Source organism: Chiloscyllium plagiosum, chromosome 10, assembly GCF_004010195.1.
Source record: "Chiloscyllium plagiosum isolate BGI_BamShark_2017 chromosome 10, ASM401019v2, whole genome shotgun sequence".
Classification (NCBI taxonomy): Eukaryota; Metazoa; Chordata; class Chondrichthyes; order Orectolobiformes; family Hemiscylliidae; genus Chiloscyllium; species Chiloscyllium plagiosum.
Genome location: NC_057719.1, coordinates 79,328,153 through 79,344,576, shown reverse-complemented (window position 1 = coordinate 79,344,576; position 16,424 = coordinate 79,328,153). Strand labels below are relative to the sequence as shown.

Here is a 16,424-nt window from a genome sequence, read left to right as displayed (position 1 = left end):
TGTGTTCAAAGGGGAGACTGATGTTTAAAGAACTCTCTTTTGCTTTGTTAGGTGTTGTGGCACTGACTTCTGGGGATTCCAGTCACGTTTGAAGTTATCTGCAGCTTTTTAATATTAGCTTCACTAGAAGCCAATTTGAGCAGCTTCTAGTATGTACTAAGTGTTCTTGTATTGTGGGATGTCTCTCTCTCTCTCTCTCTCTCTCTCTCTCTCACACACACACACACACACACACACGAGAGTGAAGCCACGGTACCTTTCCTACTGCCCTGGAGGCTTTTGCGATACAAAATCAGCTACTTAACTGGTGTGAGTGAACAACAAACCCCTCAGTGGGAGTTGGGTGGGGTGGGAGGGGAGGAGCAAGCCATTTTCTTTGTGTTTTATATTTCAGTTCTCCAGCCATGAGGCCAAACAAAGACGCCTCAATGAAACTGTTTCACAGCAAATGATGTACTTTACAAACATGGTCACACTGTTGGAACTTTGGAAACACAGCAGTCAATATGCATAGAGCCAGGATACCACAAACAACAAACATCATACTATCTGTCATGTTGCATTGTTGAGGGATAAATTTTTTAAGCTATCAGGGATGCCTGCTTTTCTTCAAATAATGTGATAGAACCTGACAGACGCAACTCATGGGGCAATGGTTAACATGTCAGCCTTCTGACAATGCAGGATTCCCTTTGTACAGCGCTGGAACAGGGAGTGTCAGCTTGGATTATGCATTCAAATCTCTTTAACCGTGAGCCCTCTGACGCACAGGTGAGAGCTGTCACATCAAGGAAGCTAAAGCTAAAATTACAACTCAATGAATCAGAGGGTTGAAACCAAAGGAATGCATTTTCACTCATGAAAGTCAAATAACAATTATCAACGGTAGACAGAGAAGTTAGGAGTCTTGCTGGATAAGGGATTCAGTCTGTGCAGACTGCAGTTTAGTACAGGAAAAGTACTTGTTTACGGCACTTGCATTGTTAGAGGGTCCGCTCATAAATCACCCAGAAACAAAACACAGGAAGAGTTGCCTCCATTTATCTCCCTAACTTTCTAATCTCTTCCAAGCCTCCAAGATATCTGTGCTCCTCTAATCTGGCTTCTTGTGCCTCATTTATAATTTTTGATCCGCCATTCGTACATGGAATGTGGGTGTCACTCGCTTTCTTGCCCATGTCTAATTGCCACAACCACATTGCTCTGGGTTTATAGGTCACATCTTGGCCAGACAGGTTAGGATGACAGATCTCTTTCTGTAAAAGGACACCAAATTAACAGATGGGTTTTTACAACAGAGTCGAGAGTGGGGTACTGGAAAGACACAGCAGGTCAGGCAGCATCTGAGGGGCAGGAGAATCAATGTTTCGGGCACGGGCCTCATTCCTGAGGAAGGGCTCTTGCCTGAAATGTCGATTCTCCTGCTGCCTGATCGGCTGTCCCTCCACCTCCTCTCATTCCTCCTCCAAGATACTTCTTGAAGTTCATCTCTTTGACTAAACCTTTGGCCATCTGACTCAAGATCTCCTTATGTGGCTCAGTGTCATGTCTTGTTTTATACTGGGATATTCTGGGATATTTCATTAAAAACCGTGTATAAACATAATTTCTTGTTATTGGCATTATCCACCCTCTCTCTCACTGTCTCACTCTCTTTGCTGTAGCCATGCTTAGCGTTGTCAACACTACAACCGTCCAGCTGTCTGTTATAATCATCCTTCCAGAGGCCTCAAGAAACCCAAGAGAAGGAAAAGAAAGTTCTTCTGTACAAGCTCACAGTAAGCAAAGAACCAAAGTATACCCAGATGTGACCACCCCGCGCCCCCCCACTACCAAAACGAAACTGGTAAAATCGCTCCATACATAGAGCACTTTCTACAGCAAGAGGAACTATGGGAAGTGTAGCCTCCATCATTGACCAATCACCATGAAGAGTGATGCATCAGACTGCCTATGGTGGGAACATTAGCGGGGAGGGGGGAATCATGGTGTGGTGGTCTTTAGGGGTAGAGTGTGGGGATGGGGGTGGTGGTGGAGGTTTTGATTTTCAGAGGTCATGAGATGAAAGCTCTCGGAATACGGTACGGCCAGAGTCAACAACTGCCAACCAAACTCCAAGACATGTAGATTTCAGAGGCAATTTGGATTCCTCATACTCCTGGCAGATTCACTAAAGGAGGTGGTACCTTATGTCAGAGGTTCCTCAGCCTCCCTTGATAAACAGGCAAAAGAAGTCTAAAATCACATGATCACACCACCCAATCACTTTTCTCACAAGAACACAACCCATCTTGTTTTGAATAAAAGGGAGTGAAACTTACACCAAACCAAGTTTATAGAACAAAGAAATGAGGAGGAAAAAAAAAGGCTCTTCATTTTAGTAAACACAGTTGACACAAGGCTAGTCCCATCACTGGGCTGCACTCCTTCCTCAAACATTACAAAGCAAGCTTATGTCAATAGACAGCCAAAGGATGTATTCTACATGAGTAAATTGTCACTGATGCTGCCTGCATAAGATTGTTTTGTTTGTGCAGAGAGCTGGAAGACGAACTACAGATATTCGTTCGTATGAGGCGCATTGTGATGAGTATAAATAACAACGGAATGATGGCTGACGTTGCCAGACTAATTGGGGGATATTTGCACAGTAAAAAGCTGTGCTCAATTGTACAGCACTCACCACAGGGAGAATGTTGTGATGAAGACTCCGAACTGGAGTTTGAATCCATAAATCTCAAGAGACCTGAGTCAAATTGATACATGACTGGGAAACGATTTAGATGGAGAAAGAAACTCTGAGCAAGAATTGCGTAATCTCTCAAACACTATAATCTTCGTCAAGTACTAATAAAGTTTCTCGCCGCATTCAGGTGCAACTTTCACACACAATACAACGTTAGAGCAAAGACAGACTGGAAAGCAAACTCGTGATCCCTGACTGGACTAACTACAGAAACTGTTTCCTAACACCTAAACAATTCAGGTTTGTGTTTGAGTTTCAATTGCTGTGCTTCCCCTAGGCTTATCGCTGGAAACTCTGAGTGAAGGACCAAGGTTCATAGAACAGGACCCAAGTTCAGCTGCAAAGGGAAGTATTAAAAGTGAGGTAAATCAACACGCTCTCATAACGAGACACTGAGACTCGCCAGTGAAGGATTATAAGAGGTACAAAGGGGATTACAGCAATTTTTTTTTAAATAAGCTGGTATTTTGACTACAAGCAGTTCAATAACCAAACACTAAAGCAAAAGTAAACATGCAAAAGCCTCACAGGAGAAATACTCAGATTTTCAAATTCCCTTACACTGTATTAAGACAGGAAGCCTGAAGGGGGCATCAGAGAGCAGAAAGTGGTGTAAAAATGGCATGTGCCATGGTCCAGTGGTTTGCCCTCTTGCCTCCAAGTCAGAAACACATGGATTTGAGTCTCATTATAGTCTTAAGCACAGATTCCAGTTGCAGTGCTGAGGGAGTGCAGCACTGCCACAGATGTTGCTTCAATGTGAAGTGTTAAACTGATGCCCCATCTGTCCTCTCACACGGATGTGAATCAAAAGCAGCGACGCGAGCTCAAACGAGAAACAGGGGAATGCTCCACAACGTTCTGGTCAGTTTATCCCGCCACCAGTATCAGCCAAACCAACCGGCTAGTCACTTGTCGCGATATTGCCTGTGGGATCTTGCTGTGCAGAAATTGGAAGCTGCATTTCTCAAACTATGGCTAAGCTTTAAAGTGGTTCGAGACTTTGCGGTGGCGAAAGGCACTACACAAGTCCCAAGACTTCCTTGCTATGGGCAAAAAAAATGTAGGATGTGTTAGCAGGGCCCCAGTCCTCTCTCATGTGACACTGTTTTTGTTGCCATCGTGCCTTTGGTCTTACAGAAAAAAACCCTTCGCTGAGTACTGTGGCCTGTTTGGAGGCTTACCTGTCTGAGTTAGGGATACAGTGACTGTCCTTCGGTATGCCCTCCCAGACCATGTAAACTTGGTGGCGGGGGGAGGGGAGGGGGAAGAAGATCCCAGGTCCTCACCAGGCAAGGCCAATGCTACTACCCGACTGCCAGTCGATGGGCACAGTCCCTGCTGGTGAGGGCACTACCTCCAGCATCAGCTCATGATAACCTGTGCCCTGTCTATTCAAGAAGTTGAACTGAATCTGGCAGAAATATCAGTGCCTTCAAGAAATGAAGGAAGAAGGTTAAAAGACAAATTAACTGATACCTACATGTAAAGGATTCTCGATGCTTCGCCTGTGTTCCCTGATACTAAGTCTGCCCTGGCACCTCCTCTCCAGCTCTGCAACACTGCAACATAAGCAAGTTGTTCTTGCTGTCTGTTGTGAGGCACTGTGAACAGCTGACTGTACCAGGCAGTGACTGACACAAGACCCCTCCCTCATCAATCAGGCGTTAACCCTTTCCCGGGCCTGAAAAAGGGACAGTGCTTTCACTGCATCTTCTCGCCTGGAACTGCAACCCCATCTGGTTTTTTGCTTTTATTTGGAAACGATGATCCCTCGTGTGTGTGGGTGTGTTTGTGTGTATGTATGTGTGTGCGCGTTTATGTGTGTGTACATGCACACATATATGTGTGTGTGCGTACGTGTGTCTAGTGTGTATATGTACAAAGAGCAAAGAAACTTTACAGCCCAGGAACAGGCCCTTCGGCCCTCCAAGCCTGGGCCGATCCAAATGTACTGTTAAACCTGTCGGTCAGTTCCTACGCATCTGTATCCCTCTGCTCCCCACCTACTCATGCATCTATCCAGACGCATCTTAAATGAATCTACCGAGCCTGCCTCTACCACCTCTGCTGGCAATGCATTCCAGACGCCCACCACCCTCTGTGTGATGTACTTGCCGTGTGTATCCCCCCTAAACGTTACACCTCTCACCTTGAAAGTGTGACCTCTCGTTATTGATTCCTTCACCCTGGGAGAAAGCTGGTCTCTATCCACCCTGTCTATACCCATCAGGTACCCCCTCAATCTCCTTTTTTCTAATGAAAACAAATCTAACCTACTCAATCTCTCTTCATAACTAGCACCTTTCATACCAGGCAACATCCTTGTAAACCTTCTCTGCACCCTCTCCAAAGTATTCACATCCTTTTGGTAATGTGGCGACCAGAACTGTACACAGTATTCTAAATGCGGCCGAACCAATGTCTTGTACAATTTTAACATGACTTGCCAGCTCTTATATTCAATACCCCGTCCAATGAAGGCAAGCATACTATATGCCTTCTTGATCACTCTATCCACCTGTGCAGCACCTTTCAGGTACAAAAGACCTGCACTCCCAGATCCCTCTGCCCATCAACTTTTCCCAAGGCTCTTTCGTTCATTGTATAATTCATATAATACGTGTGTGTGTACACGTGCATGTGTATGTACATGTGTGTATGTGTGTATACGTATGTGTGTGTACATGCGTGTGTATGCACACAAATGTCTATTCTTAGTTAGCTGTACACAACCAGAGCTGCTTCCTTTTAGATCCTGAGGAGAATATATTTCACTGGGCACTGTTCTTGACCATTTCATATTTTTGGAAAGTACAGTCTCCCTGCTGAGTGGAGAATTGAGGATATCTGTGATGGCTTTGGTGGTCAAATGGCACCTAAATATCTTGGCTAAAAACTGTAAGAATGAGGAGCAGGCCATTCGGCCCATCCAATCATTCGATCATGGCTGAAATGTTTCTCAGCCCCATTCTCTTGCCTTCTCCCTGTTACCCTTGATCCCCTCACTCACGAAGAAGCTATCTCTGTTTTAAATACTCTCAGTGACTTGGCCTCCATTGCCTTCTGTGGCAATAAGTCCCACAGGTTCACCACACTCTGACTGAAAGAAAACCTTCTTCATCTCAAGGATCAAACCTTTACTCTGAGGCTGTGCCCTCAGGTCCTGGTCTGTCCCACTAGTGGAATCATCATCTCCTCTCTTTCTAGGCCTCTCAGTGTTTTGTTTCAATCAGAAACCTCCTCATTCTTCTAAGCTCCATCAAGTACACATCCAGAGACCTCATGTGACAAACACTTCATTCCCGGGATCATTCTTGTAAACCTACTCTGGATCCCTTCCAATGCCAGCACACCCTTCCTTAAATACAGGGCCCAGCACAGCTCACAATATCTCAAATGTAGTCTGACCAGAGCCTTATACGACCTCAACAGTACAGCTCTGCTGTTATATTCTAACCCTCTTGAACTGAATGCTAAACATTGCATTTGCCTTCCTAACTGCCAAATGAACCTGCATATTAACCTGAAGAGAATCCTGTACTCGGACTCTCTTTCTGCTTCAGATTTCTGAAGCCTTTTCCCCATTTAGAAAATAGTCTATGCCTCTACTCTTCCAACCAAAGTACATAACCTCACACTTTTCCCATATTTTATTCCATCTGCCACTTCTTTGCTCACCCTACCAGCCTATCCAAGTCCTTCTGCAGCCTCCCTACTGCGCAGCTCACACCTCAGAACTGCAGCAGTCATAGAATTGCTACAGTGTGGAGGCAGGCCATTCAGCCCACCAAGTCCACACTGACCCTTTGAAGAGCACTGTGCACAGACCCACACCTCCACCCTATCCCTGCAACCATGCATTTCCTATGGCTAAGCTATCTAGCCTGCACATCCCTTGAGACTATGAGTAATTTAGCATAGCTAATCCACCTAATCTGCACATGTTTGGACTGAGGGAGGAAACCGGAGCACCCAGAGGAAACCCATGCAGACGCAGGGAGAATGTGCAAGTTCCGCATAGACAGTCACCCAAGGGTGGAACTGGACCTGGGTTCCTGGTGCTGTGCTAACCATTGAGCTACTGTGCAGAGTCATAAAAGACTCAGGATAGTTTGATCATTTTTGCCACTCCATCGATCAATTTGGGGTCAGTTTGAACATTGAGTGGAGATATACTTGCAATGGCAACACAGTTGCGCCATTCAATGGTATGGAGCTGCACTCGAATACAACCGAACTGGCAGACGTACCTGCCAGGCTCCTGCCATTAGGTTGGGAAAAGGCCATTCAGCCCCTTTGGCCGGCTTGATCATTCAGTTAGCTTGTGGCTGACCTATACCTCAACCTTGTCCACTGGCTTTGTTCCAAATCCATTCTCACCCCCCAAAAAAAGTCCAACTGTTGCAGTTTTCAAAATTCAATCCTTGAATTTCAAATTCTCCAGGCTCTGAAGACTTATAAGAGAAGGAGCGTTGACGATTTCCTTTACAGAACCACAGAATAGTTTCAGTGCAGAATGAGGCCTTCCACCGATTGTGTCTGTGCCAGCTCACTGATGGTATGATTTACCTAGTGCTGTTGCCCTGCCTCTCCCTATGATCCTGCACATTTTTCCTTACCTCAAATGAAACTACCTCCACTAAACACATTCTGGATCCTGACCACTCTCTTGATGAGGTAGGTTTTCCCCATGTCTCCATTCAGTCTTTTACCAAATTTCCTTAAATTGGTACCCTTCTCGACCCTTTCATCAATGGAAGTGATTTCTCCCCATCTCCTCTGGCTGGACCCCTCGTGATTTTGAAGATCTCTATCAAATTTCCTTTCAGCAATCTCTGCCCCAGGACAAACAGCTTCAGCTTCTTTCCATAACTCACCTACATAACTGATGTCCCTCAATGCTGAATTTATTCGGTGTATCTTTTTTGTCCTTGATGTGGAGGTGTCGGTGTTGGACTGGGGTGGACAAAGTTTAAAAAAAAAACACACAACACCAGGTTATAGTCCAACAGGTTTATTTGGAAGCACTAGCTTTCAAAGCACTGCCCCTTCCACTAACTACCTGACTAAGGAACAGCGCTCCGAAAGCTAGTGCTTCCAAATAAACCTGTTGGGACTATAACCTGGTGTTGTGTGATTTTTAACTTTTTTGTCTTTGTGTTAAAAGGTGCGTCTGACTTTAACTCTTGAAGGACCTAGTTGCAGCTTTGAAAACATGTTCCTTTCCTCATTCACAAGAGGAAACTGTTTCTTTGCACCTACACCATCTATATACCTCAACCAACTAAACTCAAGGACATTAAAAAAAAAACATCACTTGTTTGAACTGCAATCCAGCAAGTTTTGTTGCTTGGGGAAAGTGATGGAAAAGTGCTGGTGGTTTAGAATCAGACTGAAACCTGAGAAGTGCGGTAGCTGGGGAAGAGACAGTGTCCCTGGCTCAGAATCAAAGAGCAAGGGTACAGTCTTTAATTACAGTATCGGCAGGAAACCATCAGACCATTATCGCAGTAAAACAGCACTCAACATCAAGTGAAGAGCACAGATCGGCCTCAGGGATAGGGACAGATTGGCACCAAGGGAGGGATTAAGGAGGAGCACACATTCATGATGGGGGTAGGGAGAAGATACAGGAGAGAGGTAAGAAGCGGGCTGTGTTCTGAAACAAAGGAAGGCTGAAGGGTTGCTGGGGGTAGATAAAGAGAATGCACAGGAACCACAGAGAGGGAACAATATAACCAGAGGCACTGGGGAAAGAATTAAAGTAAAACATTTGAACATTTAAAGTAAAACAATTCAGAGGCAGGAATAGGCCCCTCGAGCCTGTTCAATAAGATTATGGCTGATCTGATTACTCCATATTCTGGCCTACCTTTCACTCCTTGATTTTCCAAGAATCTATCCAGTTCAGCCTTCAGGAAAAAAAAACATTCAAAGGCTCTGTTTCCAGCACCGTTAGCGTGAAAGAGAATTCAAAAGACTGTCAACTCTCTGTGGAAAAATGTTTCTCCTCCTCTCGGTCCTTAAATGTAGGGCTACCAACTATCATTACATGTATTTCCGGAGGTAGTATTAAATGTATTCCATCACATGGAGTCATAGATTTGTACATCACAGAATCAGACCCGTCCATCCAACTCGTCCGCACTGACCAGATATCCTAAACTAATCTAGTCCCATTTGCCAGCACTTGGCCCATATCCCTCCAAACCCTTCCTATTCATGTACCCATCGAGATGCCTTTTAAATGTTGTAATTGTACCAGCCTCCACCACTTCCTTGGACAGCTCATTCATACACACACCACCCTCTGCATGAAAAAGTTGCCCTCTTGGGTATCTTTTAAATCTTTCCCCTCTCACCCTAAACCTATGCCCTCTGGTTTTGGACTCCACAACACTGGTGAAAAGACCATGACTATTCACCCTATCCGTGCCCTTCATAAATTTATAAACTTCTACAGGACTACCCGAGAGCCTCCACCAATTCAGGGAAAATAGCTGCAGCCTATTCAGACTCTCCCTATAGCTCAAACCCTCTAACAACCTTGCAAATCTAAATGGATAAGGAGTTGTGATGGGCGACCTAGGACCTACTGGGGATTATGGAATGTAGCCTTGAGCTGTGAAAGGGAGGATGAAGTACAATGATACCATCATTTTCAGTACAGTCTGCTTCCCCAAAGGCTCTGCGCTCTTCAGTATAGTCTTCCATAATGGTCAGCACTGATGGCCACATGGGAAAGTGAGAACATGTAGGTGTGCTGTCTTCCCCAGTGTGAGTGGGGGAAGTGTGCATTGAATATCAGGAGATGTGCCTGTCATGATGGACGTGAGAGTTCCTGCAGTGCTCAGTGTGAGAAGTTGAGGTGAAGCCTATTCACATTAGGTATACACCCAATTGATAGCATTTGTAGATAGGTGACTGCTGGCTGATGTGATGAATAAGCAACAGCTAAGGATCATGGTCCAATTTATAGCATCTGAAAATGTGTTTTCTGACCTTGAATGGTCATGTAACATCCTTGAACTTTTTACAGTATTACATCTTGTTCCTCATAGCTTGACTCCTGAGACTGACCTCCATTGTCATCTGCTCCTACTCACAACCTTAAGTCCAGATGTCTGGAGGGCCTCCTAGACCCCAATGCAAAAAGGCCATCTCTTCTCCTTTGTGATTCCCCGATTAAGGCCTCTAAGGTAGTGACTATAAGCCAGTGAGAGGCGAAAGATTTAAAAAAAGTTACCTGAGGGGCAACTTTTTCACACAGAGGGTGGTTGCCAGAGGAAGTGGTGGAGGCTAGTGCAATTAAAACATTTAAAAGGCATATGGTTGGGTATGAATAAGAAGGGGTTTGAGAGATGTGGGCCAAATGCTGGTAAATGGGACTCGATTAATTTAGGATATCTGCTCAGCAAGAATAAGTTGGACCGTAGGGTTTGTTTCCGTGCTAGATATCTTTATGAGTTTATGCAGCCTGACCAGACAATGAAGGAAAACTGGAAATCAGTGATGGTGAAGATGTGGCATCAGCAATGCTTCACGCTCACACTAACCTGGCATGATAAATCAAAGGGAAGATCTGCCCATGGTGAAATACAAGTGCAAATAGACAGATACATTGAAGTTCAGAAACAGATCTCTTCCACAGCTATGTGGTCGGTGTGCCATTTGGAGGTTAGTGTTGTGGCTGCAACAGGTGACAGATTTCACTGACAACCTTCCTGGTGAAGAATAATGTCTGAAACATTTCAGCCAGCCTCAAAGTTCCTTCAGGACAGTAGCTCCTTGAATGCTCTGGGGAGGGTTTGCCCTCATGCTGAAAGACTTCCTTGCCTGGTGCGAACAGCTTGCAAGGTCTTGCTCTGCGTTGCCTCCATTGACTCTCCCAGTCTCGATCTGTTCCTAGAGGGAGGTCTATTCCGGCCGCGGGGTCTGGTTTACACCGTAGCCTTGAAGTCAGGAAATCATCCTTCAGCACCTGTCACAACACTTCCTTCAGGCCTTTGCAACTTGAAGCTATCTAAACATGGGGAATTGTTGGAACAAACTGAAGGAATCGAGCAGCAACTAAGCTGAAAGTAATTACCAATCTCTTTGAAAAGGACGGAGAACATTTGAACACAGATGGTGAGCGGTGCCAACATAACCAACTGTGAGGGCATCACAGCGCACATGATCCTGTCAACCTCCACCACTCACACAAGGCTGAAGCATTTGAAACCATCTTCAGCCAGAAACGCCAAGCAGAGTGTGTGAGAGACTGTGAGACATTCATCTTTGCTTCCTCCAGACATCCCCAGTATCATGGTGCCAAATTTCAGCCAATTCACTTCATTTCACATGATACCAAGAAATGGCTGGAGGCATTGGATGCTGCAAAGTCTCCAGTCCCTGATGATAATGACCAGTGTTCAAACATACTGCAGTGCCAGACAATGAATGTTTCCAGTGAGAGAGAATCAAAAGAAGAATCATATTGTCACAAAATACTAATTTTATTTCTCTCTTGATAGATGCTGCTAGACTTGTTGAACTTCTCCAGCATTTTCTATTTTTATTTCAGATTTCCAGCATCCATAGAAATGATATCGTGTAGGAGGAGGCCATTCGCCCCACTTATTCAAGCCAAACCAAGGATTTTGCATTTGTTTGTAACTATCAACCATTGGCATTCAATTGACAACCACCACTGAATTCCCTCATTATCAACCTCTTGTGAGATACCACTGACCATAAATAAATAAATACTGTAGCTACAAGAGCAGATCTGAGATTGGGATTCTGCAACTAGTAACCCACTTTTTCACTTCCCAAAGCCTATCCCACCATTCATAAAGCACAAGTCAGGAAGGTGATGGAATGGCATGGTGGCACAGTGGTTAGCATTGTTGCTTCACAGCACCAGGGACCCGGGTTCGATTCCAGCCTCAGGCGGCTGTCTGTGTGGAGCTTGCAGTGTCTCCCAGTGTCTGCATGGATTTGCTCCGGTTTCCTCCCATAGTCCAAAGATATGCAGGTCAGGTGAATTGGCCATGCTAAATTGCCCGTAGTGTATTAGTCAGCGGGAAATGGGTCTGGGTGGGTTACTTGTTGGAGGGTCGGTGTGGACTTGTTGGGCTGAAGGGCCTGTTTCCACACTGTAGGGAATCTAATCTAATCCTCCCCAGTTGTTTGGATGAGTGCTGCTCCAACCACACTCAGGAAGCGCAACACCGTCCAGGTCAAAGCAGCCCGCTTGATTGACACCACACCCACAAACATTCACTCCCTCCGTTATTGACACACAGTGACAACAATACGAACTGCAGTAACTGTCCTTTGACAGCAATTTTCAAATCCATAACTTGTCTGGCTGGGAGGACAAGGGCAGCGGTTACATGAGACGACCACCACTTGCAAGTTTCCCTCCAAACCAAACGTCATCCTGACCTGGTTTTATATCACTATTCCTTCACTGCCAGTGGGTCAAAATTCTGAAACTCACTTCTGAGCAGGTGTACATTACATAGAGGAGCAGTCAACAATGCCCACATCCTATGAAAAAACAAGTGGTCAAAAGACACACACATACACACACCCTTCCTCAACAGAAGTGCAGAGGTGTACAGTCAGAGTATCCGGTAACCCCAATTACTAACTCCATTGAACATTTGGCACCTTCAGAGATGTGACGGAAATGGACATCAATCCCACTAACAGTTCTTGTGCTAATATTTCCTTAGCTGTCACATCATAGCTCCTGCAGGTGGTCCTGGATGAACAAGGCTAATCTGTTTGGGTTTGCCAAGCAACCCTACAAACTCATAGATGGCTTGGAACTGTGGTCCAGTCACACTCAATGAATGAAGTATGAGCCAAATTAGGAAAGAAAATATTTGCAGGATTACAGAACATAGAATATCTACAGTGTGAAAACAGGCCATTTGGCACGACAATTCCACACTGCCCCTCTGAAGAGTATCCCTCTCAGACCCATCCCCTTAACGTATAACCCTACATTTCCCATGGCTACACATCCTTGAACTCTATGAGCAATTTAGCATGGCCAATTCACCTAAACTGCACATCTTTAGATTGTTGGAGGAAACTGGAGTACCTGGAGAAAACCCACGCAGACATGGGGAGAATGTGCAAACTCCACACAGACAATCATCCGAGGCTGGAATCGAACCTGGGTCCCTGGAGCTGTGAGGCAGCAGTGCTAACCACTGACCCAAGGGTGCCCAATTATGGGTTAAGTGGAACTACTTAGGAGACTTTTGAGGGAGCCAGTCTAGGTATAATGGGCAGAATGGCCTCACTGCATTACTTCCAAAACTCTAACTCCAAATGTACTCACCCTGCCGGGGATATTTGTCACTACAGCCAATCACCAAGCCATCACACCGACAGAGGAACTTGCTTCCCAGTCACCACAATACATTGCTCCCAACTGGAGATGTGTTCTGGGATCTGAGCACATAATCCAGGCTGATGTCTCCCAGAACAGCAATGCTGATGAAATACTGGACTGTTCAGGGCGGCAGCTTTCAGATAATACAGTAAATTGAAGCCTCCAGCTGCCCTCAGGCAATCGCAAACAAAAAAAAAAATCCATGGCACTATTTCAAAAAGAAAGCAGGGAGTTCTCCCCATAGTCTTGACTAATATTTACCTCTCAACCAACATCATTACAACAAACTATTTTTCACATTGCTGTCTGCAGGATCATGCTATGCACAAATTGATTGCTGCAATTTTTGCACTAAATCATTGATTACACCTCAAAAACACTTAAGTGCCTGTGAATTCTCAAAATTTTCCTTTCAGATACCACAGAATTCTATGCTCATCAGTCATTCCTTCACTGCACTCAAATGCACCATGTTTCCCTAAGCTATTGCAACCAAAGGTGACAATAGGACAGACGACCAAAAGCTTAGTGAAAGAAGTAAACTAAACAAGTGTCTTAAAAGGAGTAAGAGATGGTGAGATGATAGTAGAGGTTTATAAGGTAGATGGAATTTACAGAGTTAGGGTGGGGTGAGAACATGGAGAGAATTCAAAGTTAAAAATAGATACAGTGGTGAACTGGCACTCTGTGTAGGTCAGCGAACACAATGGGATGGATGAACCTGTCAGGGTGTGAGCAAAGTTATTGGCAGCAGAGTATTGTCTCACTCAGCGCTTCCTTCCAGCTTCACCATAGAATTCAAAACTTCCTGCTGGGTCTGTTCCCAGAGCTGGCCATCTGCAGATCCAAGTTTGGTTGGGGTAGGGCTGGGGTGGTGGTGAACTGACTCAGGCTGCCTATCGTTTCACTGCACCCTCTTCTCTGTCTGACTGCCTCTGAGGACAGTGTGTGCCAGACTGTTTAACATCTCCCATGACTGGTGGCATTGTGGACTTAAATGACTCTTGTTGTACACATATCGTTCCTATAAGAGAATTCAATTTTACAACCTCCATGTGCTGTGTGTACACAATGTTGTGACTCTGTCTGACATTTAAGCTGCTGCTCACAGAACTCAGCTGGTTGCTATTATGCCTAATATATAACTTAGAATGTACTTTACTGTTTTAAATAAATTAACCCATAGGCAGTTAATCAATCCCTGACAGTTGATGCATTATTAGACCATTCTCATTAACATGAAAAGTACACTAAGTTATAATTGTTCAAGATTCTTCTGTATCATGGCCTTGTTTCCTACTATTTGCGTCACTCTGGCACTGGGCCAACCCATTCTGATTATATTAGGTGATAATATCCTGGTTTATGGAATTTGCAGTAAGACATGATCAATGAAGAAGCTGAGTTACTGCAATGAACAGATGGGCAGGAATGCCACAATTTATTATTAAAGGGGCAAAATATTGTTGTGCCCTGGGTTTTTCTTAAATGAATTAATTCAGAGGATTTCCATAATGGATGGAGCAAAAGAAACACGCAAATTATTAACATACAAATCTTTAAAACAGGGACAGCATTTCAGAAGCCCTTCATTAGGCTGCACAGAATTCCGGAATAACATTTATAGAAAAACATACAAACAAGAAACAAGAGTAGGCCATTCGGCCCTTGGAGCCTGCTCCACCATTTAATAGGATCACGGTTGATCAGATTTTAACCTCAAACTTTACATTCCTCTGATAATCTTTCATCACCTTGACAATCGTAAAAATACAATCATAGAGATGTACAGCACAGACCCTTGGTCCAACCCGTCCACGCTGACCAGATATCCCAACCCAATCTAGTTCCACCTGCCAGCACCCGGCCCATATCCCTCCAAACCCTTCCTATTCATATACCCATCCAAATGCCTCTTAAATGTTGCAATCGTACTAGTCTCCAATTCTGCATCCACTGCCTATTAAGGAAGTGAGTTCCAAAAGCACCCAACCTTCAGAGAAAAAATGTTTTGTCATCTCTGTCTTCAGCGGGTGACACTTTATTGTTAAACTATTATCCCTAGTTCTCGATTCTCCCAAAACAGGAAGCATTCTTTTGACATCCGCCCAGTCAATCCCCTCAGGTTTTTATATATTTCAGTTCAGTCATCTCTGATTATTCTAGACTCCAGAGGATACAGGTCTAGCCTTTCCTCGCAAGGCAATCTGCCCAGTCCAGGTATTAATTTAATAAACCTCCTTCTGCTTCCAATGATTAACATCCTTCTGTAAGTGATGACCAATACCATCCACAGATGTGGTCTCACCAATGCCCTGTTATAACTGAAGCGTAGCATCCCTAACTTTATTTTTAATTTCCCTCACAATAAAACATAACATCTGGAATGTCAGTTTTCCAGATTACTTGTTGTACCTGCAGACTAACCTTCTGCAACTCTGTACTAGGACACCAGAAGATCTGTCTGTATCTCAGGGCTCTGCAACCCGTAATCATCTAGAAACTATGCTTCTTCTTTATTCTTTTTGCCAAAATAAACCACCTTTCATGGATCTTAAGATGATCCTGACTACTGGTAGGAGGCCTGTACATAAATCCCTCTGGGGTCTTTTTAACCTTTGCATTCCCTCAACTTTACCCATGTAGATTCCAAGCCTTCCAACTCTACATCATTTATTGCTTTCAACTTAATTTCATTTGTTTCTAACAAGGCAACCACACTCTCACTCCCCATCTGCCTGCCTTTTCAATAGGATATCCATGGATATTTAGTTCCCAGCCTTGATCCCCTTGCAGCCACCACATTGTACCCACTAATTTCGATCTGTGCTATATTACTTGTTACTGTATATTGTGCGTAAACTTGGTCCTATGTTGACTTTGTCCATCATTTCCATGCAACTGAACCCACTGCCTGACTATTTAGTTTAGAAGAATTTTTATGACCATATTCTTGAACTGTAATCCATGTAGTGTAGGGACAGCCAATGTTTTTAGGTAGGGAGCTCCTGGAGATTTACTCAGTAACACTGAAAGAACAGCAAGATCACTCTGAGTCAGGATGGCGTGTAGTTTGGAGGGGAACCTACAGGTGCTGATGTTCCCATTTATCTGCTGCCCTTCTCCACATAGCTGATAAAGGTCATGGTGTTTTTTTTTAAGATTAGATTCCCTACAATATGGAATCAGGCCCAACAAGGCCACACCGACCCTTGGAAGAGTAACCCACCCTGACCCATTCCCCTACCCTATATTTACCCCGACTAACACACCTAACGC

General features: G+C 44.4%; 1 protein-coding gene across 10 annotated transcripts in view; it reads right to left on the bottom strand.

Moving 5' to 3' along the window:
* The window catches only part of LOC122553810 (pleckstrin homology domain-containing family G member 3), a 195,418-nt gene that overhangs the window by 95,346 nt on the left and 83,648 nt on the right, over positions 1-16,424 (bottom strand). The window contains exon 1 of one of the 10 annotated variants that reach the window (XM_043698170.1): positions 4,230-4,309. The exons of the other annotated variants lie outside the window; for them this stretch is intronic. The gene's annotated coding sequence lies outside the window, so the exon portion shown is untranslated. Of the gene's footprint in view, positions 1-4,229; positions 4,310-16,424 lie in introns of those variants that run through there. 10 annotated transcript variants of the gene reach the window in all.